The following is a 16142-nucleotide window of genomic DNA, read 5'->3' on the forward strand; positions in this document are numbered from 1 at the left end:
CATGTAGATGATCGACATTTAATTTTGTGGCGGATATTTTCATATTCCTTGTGTGGAAGAAGGCGGCAAGCTCCGCGTGATAGCTGTTCAACCTTACACATATGTCAACATTGGGGCTCGACGCCTTGATCGTACTATCATCCGCATACGTAACGATCACTATGCCGTCTAGAGGGCATGGAATTTTGGAAAGGTATAGGTTAAACAGTTCCGGAGATATCACTCCACCTTGGAGAAATCCCTGTTTTACTCTGTGGGGTTTGGACTTATTGTTCCGGAATTCCACATACGACTGACTTTCACACATATAGTTGATAATCCAATGTTTCAAAATTGGCCGGAGGGCAGTTCTCTCTACTACTTCAAAGAGTGTGGTGTGGTTGAAGGTATCAAATGCTTTTGAAATGTCAAGGGCTACCAACACTGTTTTGTGACATGAATTGTTCTGGTTTAAACCTCGACTAAAATGTGACAAAAGCGAAATCGCCCTGTATGATTCGCATTTCTTGGCATCCTTACCTGGTTTCAGTAGGGGGACTTCTCGGCCCCTTTACGTGACTGAGGTTCTATCATCGATTTTCCGTGTTCGAGAGCGATTTAACCGTTACCAACAGCATACTCATATCGGTTCCAATGTTGCAACACTCCATATGCTCTAGCCGCTTTTTGATCTTATGCTCCTGTACCAACCGGTTGACTTCCAATGTCAAATCACTGATTCTAGGATTAGTAGGTCACATCATTTATCAGACGGGGTGACACTATGGTTAAGTCTAGCGAACTGTGACACTCCTCTTATTCGGGTGGGGACATCCTCGTTAACCGTGCATAATGTAGAGCAGTCAATCTGCTCTGCCAGCGCTGATCCCCTCTGGTCATTACCTAGGACGGAATGCCACAGCGCACGGTTATTGCCTAATATCTATCGGGCTAATATCTGGCAAATAACGCGCTTCTCAGCTATCAATCGGCAGGAATTACATTCAATGTAGGGGATACTTGAGACTAGCTCAATCGAGATAGATCTGTATTGAACAGAATGGTGTAACTGGGACGCCAATCCCCCATCACCACTTCTGGCGCGATCCCTCCTCAGTACGTTGTAGCCATAATAACGTGAGTCTGGTTTCCTGAATTATAGCGATCAAAATACCCCTCCGATTTAAAATTCCACTATCTCATCTATTTTGCCTTAGAGTATTCAACTGTAAGAACGATGCATAATCCAAAGTTGGGACAGCCAACATGCTGTTCGGGAGGCTGCGGTGGAGTTCCGAACTCCGTCGAAGACTCAGAAGAGGACGACTAAGACGTGGAATTTCTGGGGACTACGTTGTTGCAGCACGTCCCAACATAATTCCTATCGCGGGCAATTATTGCCTTAAAATTCAAAACTATATGGAACGCTCATGTCTTGTCATTTGATATGCCGGTGATCTTGTTGCGAAAAATACCCATTGCCACATAATGTTGCTCGGTACTATCAGGGTGATATCCCAGTGCAAAATGCTCTGAAAATAGAATTGACCAAATAATGAAATAATTGAAAAAAAAAAAAAAACGTCAACAGTATTCTCTGCTCTTTTTTTGTAAAAAAAACAATGACCTCCGATCATTTATTACGAGCGAATAACGGTTTTCGTCAGTGAGTGTCTTTCAACGCGTGCGATAGTGCTTGTTTGTAAAGAAAAAAATAGTGGTGGCGTCAACTTAATAATCGATTTAATCGATTAATAAATATCGATTAAATTAATAGTAAATAACACTCTAAAGATCATTTTATAACGTGAAAAACATACATAATAAAGCATTTTTCTGTTATATTATTTAATGCCGACGTTAGAAACAGAAAAAAAGAGATTTGCCCGTAGTCGGCAGTGTGTGCCGATTACTAGAAAAATATCATTTTTGACCTATTTCACCAAATTTTGAGAAAAGTATTTAAAAAATAATCCAAAAACTACTCAAATAAAAAAATAGTTTTGAGTCGGCGGTTGCTTTTATTTGTGCTTTTTGACCAACTTTTCTAAATTAAGTAGGTTTTTTTAAATCAGCTATTTGACGTTTTAGATAGCGGTGACATTTAAAAAAATATATTGGTTATCTAAAGGAAAAAGATCAATTCACAAATTCCAAATATAAGAAAGGTACTTTTTTATTTTTGTATTAAATCTCATTTTTATTTTAACTGAAAATCCATACGTTACTGAAGGTAATGATAATTAAATAAAACACTATTTAAAAACGAAATTAATTTCAAATTCTGGATTAAACTGTGAATTAGTAATATAGCATTGTTTTATACTATTTGAAATAAAAAAATATACAAAATATTTTTTTTTACGGAAATACCATATGCCGACTACTGGCAAATAGACATGCCGAGCATTGGAAAATGGTGCCGACTACTGGCAAAAAACTACTATTTTAGTAAAATTGCAAATTTTGCCAATTTAATAAAAACAAATTAAATTTTTGTTTATTATTTCGAAAACTAAACAAAATTTGGAATCTGAACAACTTTTTTTCTTAGCAATTGAAAGATTTTACTCAGAATGTTGAAAGATTGAAAAATCGAAAATTCTAAAAGTGCCGACTACTGGTACAATTACCATATTGACGATTTAAAGCTGCCCTCAGACACACCAACAGTTGGCCCAACTTGTCACTTTTAAGTTGTATGAAAAAGTTGGTCGGTCTCCTCGCACGTACCAACTTTTCATACAACTGTGTACCAACTTTTTATTTACAAAGTATTTTTGAAGCGTCAACATGAACTCGGATGCTCTTGCGCTACTTGGAATTGATATAGTTTTAGAGGAAGAAGAAGAAAGACAACAGCTTATGTATGTGCTGCTTCACCAAAGTCAAGACATAAATGAAGAAAACACTGAAGTTGGTACAACTTTCCCGCGCACGCACCAACAGTTGGACCAACTTACGAAATTATCAAAAATTTTTGATATTTCCAACCAACTTCAACCAACTTTCGAAAAAGTTGTACAACTAGCCATCAGACGCACCAATAGTTGTACCAACTTGTCACAAGTTGGGCCAACTGTTGGTGTGTCTGAGGGCAGCTTAAATCACATTTTCTAACGGACAAGTTAGAGTATCATGCCTATTAACAGTTGGCCACCAACCAGTGGTTCATTCATTCATTTCACTCCGTATGTGATTAGGTTCTTTGGATACTTATTTAGATCATATGTAGATTGTCGTGTGCTACTTAGCTTTTTCATTGGTGTCCCTTATATTTGGTATGGCATTTATTTTTTGATCATCCATCAGGTAAAATCCTATGGTTCACCATCTTATTGACTCTTTTCAGGTTCATCTTACGTGTTTGTACAAGCACATTCGTTTTCTATTTTTTTTTTCAAATTATCCGAGGGAAATTGTTGAATGAATCCTCATAAATATATTTTTGGAATGATGGAACATAAGACTATTTCTGATATAATTTAAATATACTTTTTATTGATGGACAATATTTAAGTCATTTCTTATGCATACTATATTCGCTGTAATCGGCCTGAGGGGCTTGTGTACGTTTTTGCAGATCGTAACGGGCTCTAACTTCGGTGGCAGAACATTTGTATTTATATGTCCATGCATTCTTATAACACCCATGTAAGTATACCTCTAGATATTATGTATTTTGACAACATGGGTCATATTATCTATCGGATTTGTTTCAAATTCTGTATATATAGTTTGTTTGTAATCGAATATGCCAATGGTGTCAGAACATTGTTCATATGGGTCCATATAACAATGCTGGGCTTAACTCTAGTTTAGTAAAAGCTCTTCAATTTGTTAGAAAATTTTTCCAGTGGTAGGTATTTTTACCCTGATCCCGGGAAACTATTTTTTCTTGGGGGACGGACCCGGGACCCCAGATTTTTTGACCCCAAAGTCCGGGTTCAAGACCCCGACTAGTCCCGGATCCAATTACCCGATATAGACAATATAGGTATCGTTGGAAAGCTTATGAAAATACCTATATCCTCTGAGTATGCCCAACACCGGCTAACGCGAACCAAAGTTTTCTAAATGTGGTGCTTTTGTAATTCGAACGACGGCTACGCGAAATAAACCTTTTTTTACTGAAAACATAATTTTTATAAACTGGTTAGAATCGGGTTATGCGGATGGAAAGACCCATATCTCTGGACCCGAAAAAGGCATTAGCATAAATTGTAGAATTTTGGAAAGGTAAGGGTGCCAGCTATAATTTGGCACCCATAATAGGCCCTTTTTGGCCTTTTTGGCGGTCCAGAAAATCGATATATATATTGGCTATAACTTCCGAACCTTGACCACTTACATATGACCACTTGTTGGACAGGTATTTTCATAAGCTTTCCAACGCTACCTATATTGTCTATATCGGGTAATTGGATCCGGGACTAGTAGGGGTCTTTTTATGGTCAAAAATCGGGTCCCGCGTCCGTCCCCCAAGAAAAAAATAGTTTACGGAATCAGGGTAAAAATACCTACCTCTGGGAAAATTTTCGAAAAAATCGAAGAGTTTTTACTAAACAAGAGTTGTTCACAATGCTGCTCGGTATGCCGTATTTTGTCGATTCCGGCGATTTTTTTTAAATTTTAAATTGCTTTAAATTTGGCATTTAAGGCTAGCAATATAGTATAACAACCCTTTTAGTGGAACATTGTCATTACACGGTTCTATCCACTTAATTGTATTATGAAAACTTGAGCTGCATATTGCTATTGCATATTGATAGAGCTGATATTTGCCCTTTTATTTATAGTTTTAAGTTTTCTTTACCTCATGATGGAGGAAATTATTGCTCAAATTAAATCAACCCAACCCTGTTTCACTACATCAACCTGTTTCACTACATCACCCTGTTTCACTAAAACACCCTGTTTTGCCGTATCAACCTGTTTAAATCCCCGTTACGCCGTTTCCATCGCAAATAAATTTTATAACTTTTTTCTGTACGTCATATTGTAAAAACTATAGTACTAAAATGGCCTGTTGAAACAAAAATTGCAAAATAAAATCAGACGAAAGAACGATAACATGCTGGTTATGTTACGAAAATTGTGTGTCGGGTTACAGAAAAATTTGAGGGAGCTTTTACCGATTTTTTTAATCTCAAAAACAAACTTTTCTGTAGATTCTAGAAGATTTGGCTAAACTGTCTAATCGAATAAATGGTTACGGTAAATTATTTGAAAATTATAAGCTGTTGGTATTGGAATATAGAGTTACAAAAGGTAACACTTTTTTTAATTGATTTAAAGATTTTTTATTTACTTTTAATTTACACTACGACGCCACATGCACACTATAAGAAGAAACAAAACAAAAGAGGGAAGAAGTAGACAAAAAAATTTTATCGAGTTGCATTACGTATTGTTTTGTCTTAGAATACCAAATACTTAAGGAGTGTAGTAAAGTGATATTTTTGTAGTATTCAACAATTAGAGTATATGAATTCACCACAATCATCCCCGAAGCGTCGAAAGTCGGCTAGGAATGTGGCTCTCTTCATGTTTTGCATAGTCAACATGCTGATTTACGCGTTTAAGCCACTCGACTTCGAAAACACATTTTATCGCTTTTCAAGAATTTCACTGGAATATTCCCATATTTTTTGATGTCATCACGTACGCAATTATGCCAAAACTACCCTGGTTTGACCAGGATGGGGGTGTACCCCGAGGACGGCATTCATTTTTTAATCGCTGATGGCCTCTCTGACTGCTTCCGTATGAATGCCTCTCAGGCCTACATGATAGGCTTCTTGATGTAGAGGCTCTCCCTTATAGCGCTGGACCTCTCTCTCTCTCTCAAGATCAAGTATGTCCTTCCTGACACGCCTGGGTGAGGAGAGTATTATTCACACCTAAGCAGGTACTGCAACGAAAGCACGTGGTTATGCTGACGTACCGGAAGGACCCTCGTCTGCTCATGTAGATGATCCACATTTAATTTTGTGGCGGATATTTTCATATTCCTTGTGTGGAAGAAGGCGGCAAGCTCCGCGTGATAGTTGTTCAACCTTACACATATGTCAACATTGGGGCTCGACGCCTTGATCGTACTATCATCCGCATACGTAACGATCACTATGCCGTCTAGAGGGCATGGAATTTTGGAAAGGTATAGGTTAAACAGTTCCGGAGATATCACTCCACCTTGGAGAAATCCCTGTTTTACTCTGTGGGGTTTGGACTTATTGTTCCGGAATTCCATATACGACTGACTTTCACACATATAGTTGATAATCCAATGTTTCAAAATTGGCCGGAGGGCAGTTCTCTCTACTACTTCAAAGAGTGTGGTGTGGTTGAAGGTATCAAATGCTTTTGAAATGTCAAGGGCTACCAACACTGTTTTGTGACATGAATTGTTCTGGTTTAAACCTCGACTAAAATGTGACAAAAGCGAAATCGCCCTGTATGATTCGCATTTCTTGGCATCCTTACCTGGTTTCAGTAGGGGGACTTCTCGGCCCCTTTACGTGACTGAGGTTCTATCATCGATTTTCCGTGTTCGAGAGCGATTTAACCGTTACCAACAGCTTACTCATATCGGTTCCAATGTTGCAACACTCCATATGCTCTAGCCGCTTTTTGATCTTATGCTCCTGTACCAACCGGTTGACTTCCAATGTCAAATCACTGATTCTAGGATTAGTAGGTCACATCATTTATCAGACGGGGTGACACTATGGTTAAGTCTAGCGAACTGTGACACTCCTCTTATTCGGGTGGGGACATCCTCGTTAACCGTGCATAATGTAGAGCAGTCAATCTGCTCTGCCAGCGCTGATCCCCTCTGGTCATTACCTAGGACGGAATGCCACAGCGCACGGTTATTGCCTAATATCTATCGGGCTAATATCTGGCAAATAACGCGCTTCTCAGCTATCAATCGGCAGGAATTACATTCAATGTAGGGGATACTTGAGACTAGCTCAATCGAGATAGATCTGTATTGAACAGAATGGTGTAACTGGGACGCCAATCCCCCATCACCACTTCTGGCGCGATCCCTCCTCAGTACGATGTAGCCATAATAACGTGAGTCTGGTTTCCTGAATTATAGCGATCAAAATACCCCTCCGATTTAAAATTCCACTATCTCATCTATTTTGCCTTAGAGTATTCAATTGTAAGAACGATGCATAATCCAAAGTTGGAACAGCCAACATGCTGTTCGGGAGGCTGCGGTGGAGTTCCGAACTCCGTCGAAGACTCAGAAGAGGACGACTAAGACGTGGAATTTCTGGGGACTACGTTGTTGCAGCACGTCCCAACATAATTCCTATCGCGGGCAATTATTGCCTTAAAATTCAAAACTATATGGAACGCTCATGTCTTGTCATTTGATATGCCGGTGATCTTGTTGCGAAAAATGCCCATTGCCACATAATGTTGCTCGGTACTATCAGGGTGATATCCCAGTGCAAAATGCTCTGAAAATAGAATTGACCAAATAATGAAATAATTGAAAAAAAAAAAAACGTCAACAGTATTCTCTGCTCTTTTTTTGTAAAAAAAACAATGACCTCCGATCATTTATTACGAGCGAATAACGGTTTTCGTCAGTGAGTGTCTTTCAACGCGTGAGTTACAGAAACAACATCAACAACAACAACATTAACACAAGCACCTACAAAGCCACCAAGGTTAAATCAAGCAAATAAATAATAAAAATTATTAAGAATTGCTAATAAGTCAATAACCGTATGAATTGCTACATATAAAATTAGTAAGAATTTTAAATAGTTCAACAGACCGAAAAAGAACTGTAAAATAAAGAATTGTTCAATAAAAGAATTGTTAAATAAGCATATATTTAAATTTCAAAGAATTGTAAACAGGCCACCAGCTATAGAATTACTAGTAATTTTATAAATTGTCAAAATGCAGTTATTGCAATTTTCACTTTAAATAAGTTTATAATCGTAACTTTCATTTTTAATTATTGTTTTCAATAAAGAGGAGTAATTTTTGAGCAACCAACGAATAAACTTGTGTTTTTTTTTTATACTCGGATTACTACAAGAATTAACTGGCGCAGTCGGGTAGTTCTGGTTCCTGCGCTACAAAAAAAAAAAAAAAAAAAAAATTAAATAAGTGTTGTGACGGTTTATCGCAAACGAAAAAAAAAAGCGCACGGAATTACATAGAAGACGAAGGATAATCGTCTGAAAAGAACAGAACAGAACCAGCATCCGTGACGGATCATCACGAGGAAAAGCAGAACCAACAAGAGAGGACATCTGTACGGACATCTGCCAAGGAAAACTACTTTAAGGACAACCGATTCCAGTCAACGTTACCAACAATAATGTCAATAAGAACTATAATTTTAATATTGTAAGTGAAAATTTCTATTATTACCAAATTTATCGTGGAAAAGTGCTAGAAACAAGCAATACTATTAAATATTTTACTAAAAGATAAAATAGAAACATATTTTAAAGATTCAAGATTCAGTTTAAAGACTAATAAAAGTAAAAGTGAAAACTTATATTGTGAACAAATATAAAACAATTTAACCGTGTTTTTCAAAGAAAAGAAAAAATAGATAATATTTTAAATAATTTACCTATTAAATATTATTTAAGTGAATATATTTAAATATAAACATATATATTTCGATATTATAAAATAATTTTGCTTTCTAAAGAAAATAATTGATTGAATTAAAGAGAAAAAATAAGCATATGCGTAAATTTCGTCCTTATACTATCCCAAGAACCCTTATTCCTATCCCAGAATCTGAAACCGATATGAGTATCAGTCAAAATAATCAAAGTGGTGTAATGAATTCTACGAACAGTTCACCCTCGACAGAAAGAAATATACTGGATTCCTTAAGAATCCCAGATGCTGTCAAGGATCTTCCAAAATTTGATGGAAATCCGAGATTGCTATACGATTTCATAAGCAATGTGGAGGAAATACTTACAGTATTAACACCCATTGATGGCACCCCTCTTGGCAAGATGATTTTAAGGTCTATACGTAACAAAATTGAAGGAGAAGCAAATGAGATTTTGAATATGTATAGCACAGACTTGAGCTGGCAGAGCATTAAAAATAATCTCATATTACATTACTCTGATAAACGAAATGAAACTTCATTGATTCGAGACTTACACCTACTAAAACAAAATAATAAGACACTTGAGGAGTTTTATAGTTCAGTTGTAGAGATCCAAGCTTCAATTAACAATAATCTGATGATACACGAAGTAGATGCCAACACAATAAAAGCTAAACGAGATTTATTTGATAAAATGTGCCTTAACACATTTTTATCTGGACTTAGAGAACCATTAGGCTCTTCCATTAGGGCTATGAAGCCAGATACTTTACCGATAGCTTTTTCATACTGTATTACCGAACAAAACATGTTTTATATAAGACAAGAAAACAGGAACATTTTGAAAAGGCAAGAAACTCATAGACAGTACAATTCACAACATTCTTACCCTAACATTAAAAAACCATTCACTCCAAATCATTATAGACAACAAAACGCGATTTATAGTCCACCTATGCATTTCAATAGACCACAATTACCAATGAATCAACCATTTAATAGACCCCAATTAAATTTACCAACACCAATTAATAGACCTCAGTTAGCACAGAGTTTTTTACCAACACCTATGCAAACACAATACCCTACAGCCACAAACAATCAAAACCAATTTAGCAATTTTAGACAACAACGTTTAGACAGTAACACAAATCTTCCACCACCAGAACCCATGGACACTAGTTCAGGCTATACTCATCTAAGGAATAATAGTGGACAAACACGTAGATTTCCAAGAGAAGTACATCATATTGACCATAACTATAGGAACTTTAATACCTATTCAGATCCTGTAAACTATAACATTCCTAATTATTTACCTGAGTTGGACAATTACAACGAGATAGAGGATGTACAAAATTTTCAATTAGATGCCTCCAAAACCCAACAGGATACCTAGACATAAACAAACATGGCACTAACCTGCCTTACATAAACATTTCATCTCCATTTGGGCGTCCACTCCGTTTTCTTATAGACACAGGCGCATCAGCATCCTTTATAAACCCAGAATATACAGGAAAATTAAACATAGAAAACTGTGCACCAATAATCATAACCACTGTGTTAAACAAACACCAATTGAATACAAAAGTTAACATCCCTATGTTCATAGAATTCCGAGAATGTGGAATCCTGGAATTCTTTGTCTTTAAATTTCATAACTATTTCGATGGTCTCATTGGACTCGATATACTTACTAATTTAGGTGCAAAAATAGACCTCGAGAAAAAGCAATTAATTACAAACAATTGCTGCATCCCTTTGTCTTTTAAACCAAACTTAACTTCCGGTAAATTTCTTATATCACCAAAAACTAAAGCAATTATGAAAATTCCTGTAGATTTAGAAAGTGGCGATTTCCTAATCCCCGCAATATCAATTAACCCAGAAGTAACCATTTCACCTGGTATGTACAAGGCTGAAAACTGGTACAGCTTCGTTGAAATAAATAATAAGTCAAACTCGGACAAAATAATTTTAATCGAAAACCCAATTAAAGTAGATCCAATAAAAAATTCATATTATAGGGAAATTAATAATATAAGCTTCGAACATATTCCTGAATTTCAAAGCCCTCAGTTACTGGACAATCTTAGAATTGATCATTTGAATATGGAAGAACAAAAGGTTATCACAAAACTATGTAAAGAATTTGAAGATATTTTTCTTCAAGATAATCAGTCCCTTACCTTCACCAATAAAATCAAACACAACATTGTCACAAGAGACGACATTCCTATTTACACAAAATCATATAGATACCCCCATATCCACAAAGAAGAAGTAAAAAAACAAATTTCAGACATGTTAAATCAGGGTATCATACGGGAAAGCTACTCACCATGGAGTGCACCTGTTTGGATAGTCCCAAAAAAAGCAGATGCTAGTGGAAAAAAAAAGTGGCGTTTAGTTATTGATTACAGGAAACTAAACGATAAAACAATATCAGATAGATACCCAATACCAAACATAAATGAAATACTGGACAAACTTGGCAAGTGCATGTATTTTACCACATTGGACTTGGCTAGCGGATTCCATCAAATAGAAATGAATCCAAAAGATATTCCCAAGACAGCATTTACAGTAGAAAATGGGCACTACGAATTTGTGAGAATGCCCTTCGGCTTAAAAAATGCACCATCAACATTTCAACGGGTGATGGATTGCGTTCTTAAAGATTTGATAGGAACAGTGTGTCTTGTCTATTTAGACGACATCATTGTCTATTCAACCTCACTCCAAGAACATTCGGAAAATTTAAGAAAAGTTTTTGAAGCCCTTAGAGAAGCTAATCTTAAGATTCAATTAGATAAGTCTGAATTCTTACATAAGGAATGCGCATTTTTGGGCCATTTAGTGACCACAGAAGGAGTAAAACCAAATCCTGACAAAATAAAGGCGATCCAAAACTTTCCTATACCCACAAATCAAAAAGAAATAAAATCGTTTTTAGGTCTACTAGGTTATTACCGTAAATTTATTAAAGACTTTGCCAAAATAACAAAGCCATTTACAGCTTGTCTGAAGAAAAATAAAACTGTTATAGTCGACGACAACTATAAAAAAACGTTTGAAATTTGTAAACAACTCTTGGTAAATGACCCTATCTTACAATATCCAGATTTTTCTAAGCCTTTCAATCTTACGACAGACGCAAGTAATGTTGCGCTAGGAGCCATTCTTTCGCAAGGACCTATAGGGAACGACAAACCGATTTGTTACGCAAGTCGCACACTCACGACATCGGAAATCAATTACTCAACAATAGAAAAAGAGCTCTTAGCCATAGTTTGGGCTACAAAATATTTTCGACCATACCTATTTGGTCACCAGTTCAGAATCATAACAGATCATAAACCACTCACATGGATTATGAGCCTGAAGGAGCCAAACTCTAAATTAATAAGATGGCGATTGAAACTAGAAGAATTCGATTATGAAATTATATACAAAAAAGGCAAACTAAACACAAACGCCGATGCCCTTAGTCGCATAAAGACTGACACATCAGTCAATCTAAACATAAATGCATTTGATACAACGTCAAATCAAGCCACTTCTGGTAGTACTATTCACTCTGCAGAGGAAAACTGCGATGATGGTATTCCGATTTCGGAAAAACCAATAAATGATTTTAATTTACAAACATTATTTAAGACAGGAAACTCTAATTCTCACATGAAACAAGAAGTAGTTTTTAAAAACAAATATAGAAAAACATTTACATACCCCAATTATACAGAGGAAATTATAACACAAATTTTTAAAAATCATCTAGCGCCCAATAAAACCACGGCAATTTTTACAGATAATGAAACTTTTCGCATTATTCAAAATGTATATTCCAAACATTTTGCACAAAGCAAAATTTTTCGTTTAGTTAGGTGTACTGAAATAGTAAAGGACATAAAAGAAAACGATAATCAGGATAAAATCATTCAAGACTATCACGAAAACAATAATCACAGAGGCATACAAGAAACCTATGACCACCTAAAACGCGAATATTACTTTCCATACATGAAATCAAAGATAGCTCAAACAATAAATAATTGTACTTCATGCCAAAGACTAAAATATGATAGACATCCTCCGAAGAATAAGTTTGAAAAACCTCCCACACCTGTAAAACCATTAGATATAATACATATAGACATTTACACGATTAACAGCAAAAATATTTTAACCATTATAGACAAATTTTCCAAATTCGCCGCAGCATATACTCTAACAGCGAGAAACAGCCTTTGCGTTATTAAATCTTTAAAACATTTTCTTAGCCTGCATGGCATACCTAACAAAATAGTTTGTGACCAAGGAACCGAATTCACATCAAACATATTTAAAGACTTTTGTCAGCAATACCAAATTGACCTACACTTTACATCTTTTCAACAATCTTCTAGCAATTCCCCCGTAGAAAGACTCCATTCAACATTAACTGAAACTTACAGATTAATAGCCGAGAAAATTAAAGAAAAAAAGTTAGAAATGGATCATGACGACATCCTAACAGAAGTTCTTATAACCTATAATAACGCAATACATTCTTCTACTAAAATTACACCTTTCGAACTTTTCTATGGAAGAACCTATAAAATTAACCGTCAAATTACATTTAACAATGAACACGAATATCTTTCCAAAATTAATCAATTTCGAACACAACTCTACGAATCTATTAAGGAAAAATTGGAAACCGACACGGACAAACGCATAGAAAAACTTAATGCAGACAGACAAGATCCACTAGATTATGATGTAGATAACTATATATACAGGAAGGAATGTAGGAGAAACAAACTAACACCGAGATTTTCTAGGCACAAAGTGAAACAAAACAACAAAGCAACATTACTTACTACAAAAAACACGAAACTTCACAAATCAAAAATAAGAAAAAAACAATTTTCATAATCTTTTATTTCAGATTAATACCCATGATACACACACAAACACTGGAGATACACAATTTAAAAGACACCCAGGGATTATTACAAATAAAACTGGGAACTGCTAAAACAATAATTGACTATATCAACCTTATACATATAATAAAATTAGATTCTTATAAGGATAATGTCATGAAAATTGAGGAATCTGTCAAACAATTTACTCCCACATATTACAACAGAGATTCCTTAAAGGTAACAAAATTTAAACTTAAAGACCTTAAGGATAAATTGAATTCAATAACTCCTAAATACCGCAGGAAAAGAGGATTATTTAATGGTATAGGTTCAGCAGTTAAATTTATCACAGGTAATATGGACGATAATGATGCTCTCCGTATTAACCAGGCTATATTTAATCTAACAAATAAATTACAAACTGAAACTAGTAAACAGAATATACTTAGTACTAGAATCATTGAAAGAATAGAAAATATCACAGACCACATAAATAAAGAACAAGATATAATAGTAGAGTCAATAAAGAATTCTCAAAATAGCATAAACTCCAACTCAAGACTTATAAATGATATGCAGTATTTAAATCAGATTAATTTCCACATTGATTTACTGACAAATCATATTAAAGATGTTTCTGAAGCGATGACATTGTCTAGCCTCGGAATTATACCCAAGATGATATTAAATACGCAAGAGTTAGAAGAAATAGGGAACAATTTAGAGAATCAGTCAATTAAAATTGATACAACAGAACATTTATATGAACTCTTACAATTACAGGCATTTTACAATGATACCAATATCGTTTTTAACATTCAAATTCCCCACATCCCATTAACCAATTACACAATTTCCCATACAATTCCTATACCAATTAATAAAACAAAAGAAATAGTTATAAAACCTTACACAATTTATAATAATAATAAAATTCAATATTTCAAAAATTTATGTAAGAAAATCGAAAACATATATTATTGTAAAGAAAGTTCACTACAAGAAACTATGGAAAATTCTTCATGCTTTGGAAAAATCATAAGTAATTTAGAAGCTAATTGTAATCTCAATAATATAGGCCAAATTACAGAAATATCACAACCTGAACAAGGACTTGTGTTAATAAAAAATTTACCGACCACAGAAATGAAAACATCATGTAACTCCGAAAAACATAATATTGAAGGCAACTTATTAATAAATTTTAAAAACTGTAATGTTATTATTAACGGAATTATCTACGAAGATAACCCAAACATATATTGGGACGATTTTATTGTAAAACTACCCACAGAAATAAACATAAAACCTTTGTCTACAATAGAAACTTTAAATATACCTAAACTCAAAGAGTACCATCTAGAAAATAAGTTAGCCATCGAAGAGTTATCAAACAATACAGAACTTCACAGACACATAAATTATGGAACTTTAATGTTAATAATTGGAATTGTAATTTTCACCTATATAATGAAACAGAAGACAAAATTAGTGGTAAATGAACTTCCCGCCAATACTGTTGTCGCTTCTGACCATCAATTCTTTTGGCCATCGCTCCATACTAAGGGGGGAGGAGTTACAGAAACAACATCAACAACAACAACATTAACACAAGCACCTACAAAGCCACCAAGGTTAAATCAAGCAAATAAATAATAAAAATTATTAAGAATTGCTAATAAGTCAATAACCGTATGAATTGCTACATATAAAATTAGTAAGAATTTTAAATAGTTCAACAGACCGAAAAAGAACTGTAAAATAAAGAATTGTTCAATAAAAGAATTGTTAAATAAGCATATATTTAAATTTCAAAGAATTGTAAACAGGCCACCAGCTATAGAATTACTAGTAATTTTATAAATTGTCAAAATGCAGTTATTGCAATTTTCACTTTAAATAAGTTTATAATCGTAACTTTCATTTTTAATTATTGTTTTCAATAAAGAGGAGTAATTTTTGAGCAACCAACGAATAAACTTGTGTTTTTTTTTTATACTCGGATTACTACAAGAATTAACTCGTGCGATAGTGCTTGTTTGTAAAGAAAAAAATAGTGGTGGCGTCAACTTAATAATCGATTTAATCGATTAATAAATATCGATTAAATTAATAGTAAATAACACTCTAAAGATCATTTTATAACGTGAAAAACATACATAATAAAGCATTTTTCTGTTATATTATTTAATGCCGACGTTAGAAACAGAAAAAAAGAGATTTGCCCGTAGTCGGCAGTGTGTGCCGATTACTATAAAAATATAATTTTTTACCTATTTCACCAAAACTTGAGAAAAGTATTAAAAAATAATCCAAAAACTACTCAAATAAAAAATAGTTTTGAGTTGGCAGTTGCTTTTATTTGTGCTTTTTGACCAACTTTTCTAAATTAAATAGGTTTTTTTAAATCAGCTATTTGACGTTTTAGATAGCGGTGACATTTAAAAAAATATATTGGTTATCTAAAGGAAAAAGATCAATTCACAAATTCCAAATATAAGAAAGGTACTTTTTTATTTTTGTATTAAATCTCATTTTTATTTTAACTGAAAATCCATACGTTACTGAAGGTAATGATAATTAAATAAAACACTATTTAAAAACGAAATTAATTTCAAATTCTGGATTAA

Source organism: Musca domestica, unplaced genomic scaffold (assembly GCF_030504385.1).
Source record: "Musca domestica strain aabys unplaced genomic scaffold, Musca_domestica.polishedcontigs.V.1.1 6, whole genome shotgun sequence".
Taxonomy (NCBI): Eukaryota; Metazoa; Arthropoda; class Insecta; order Diptera; family Muscidae; genus Musca; species Musca domestica.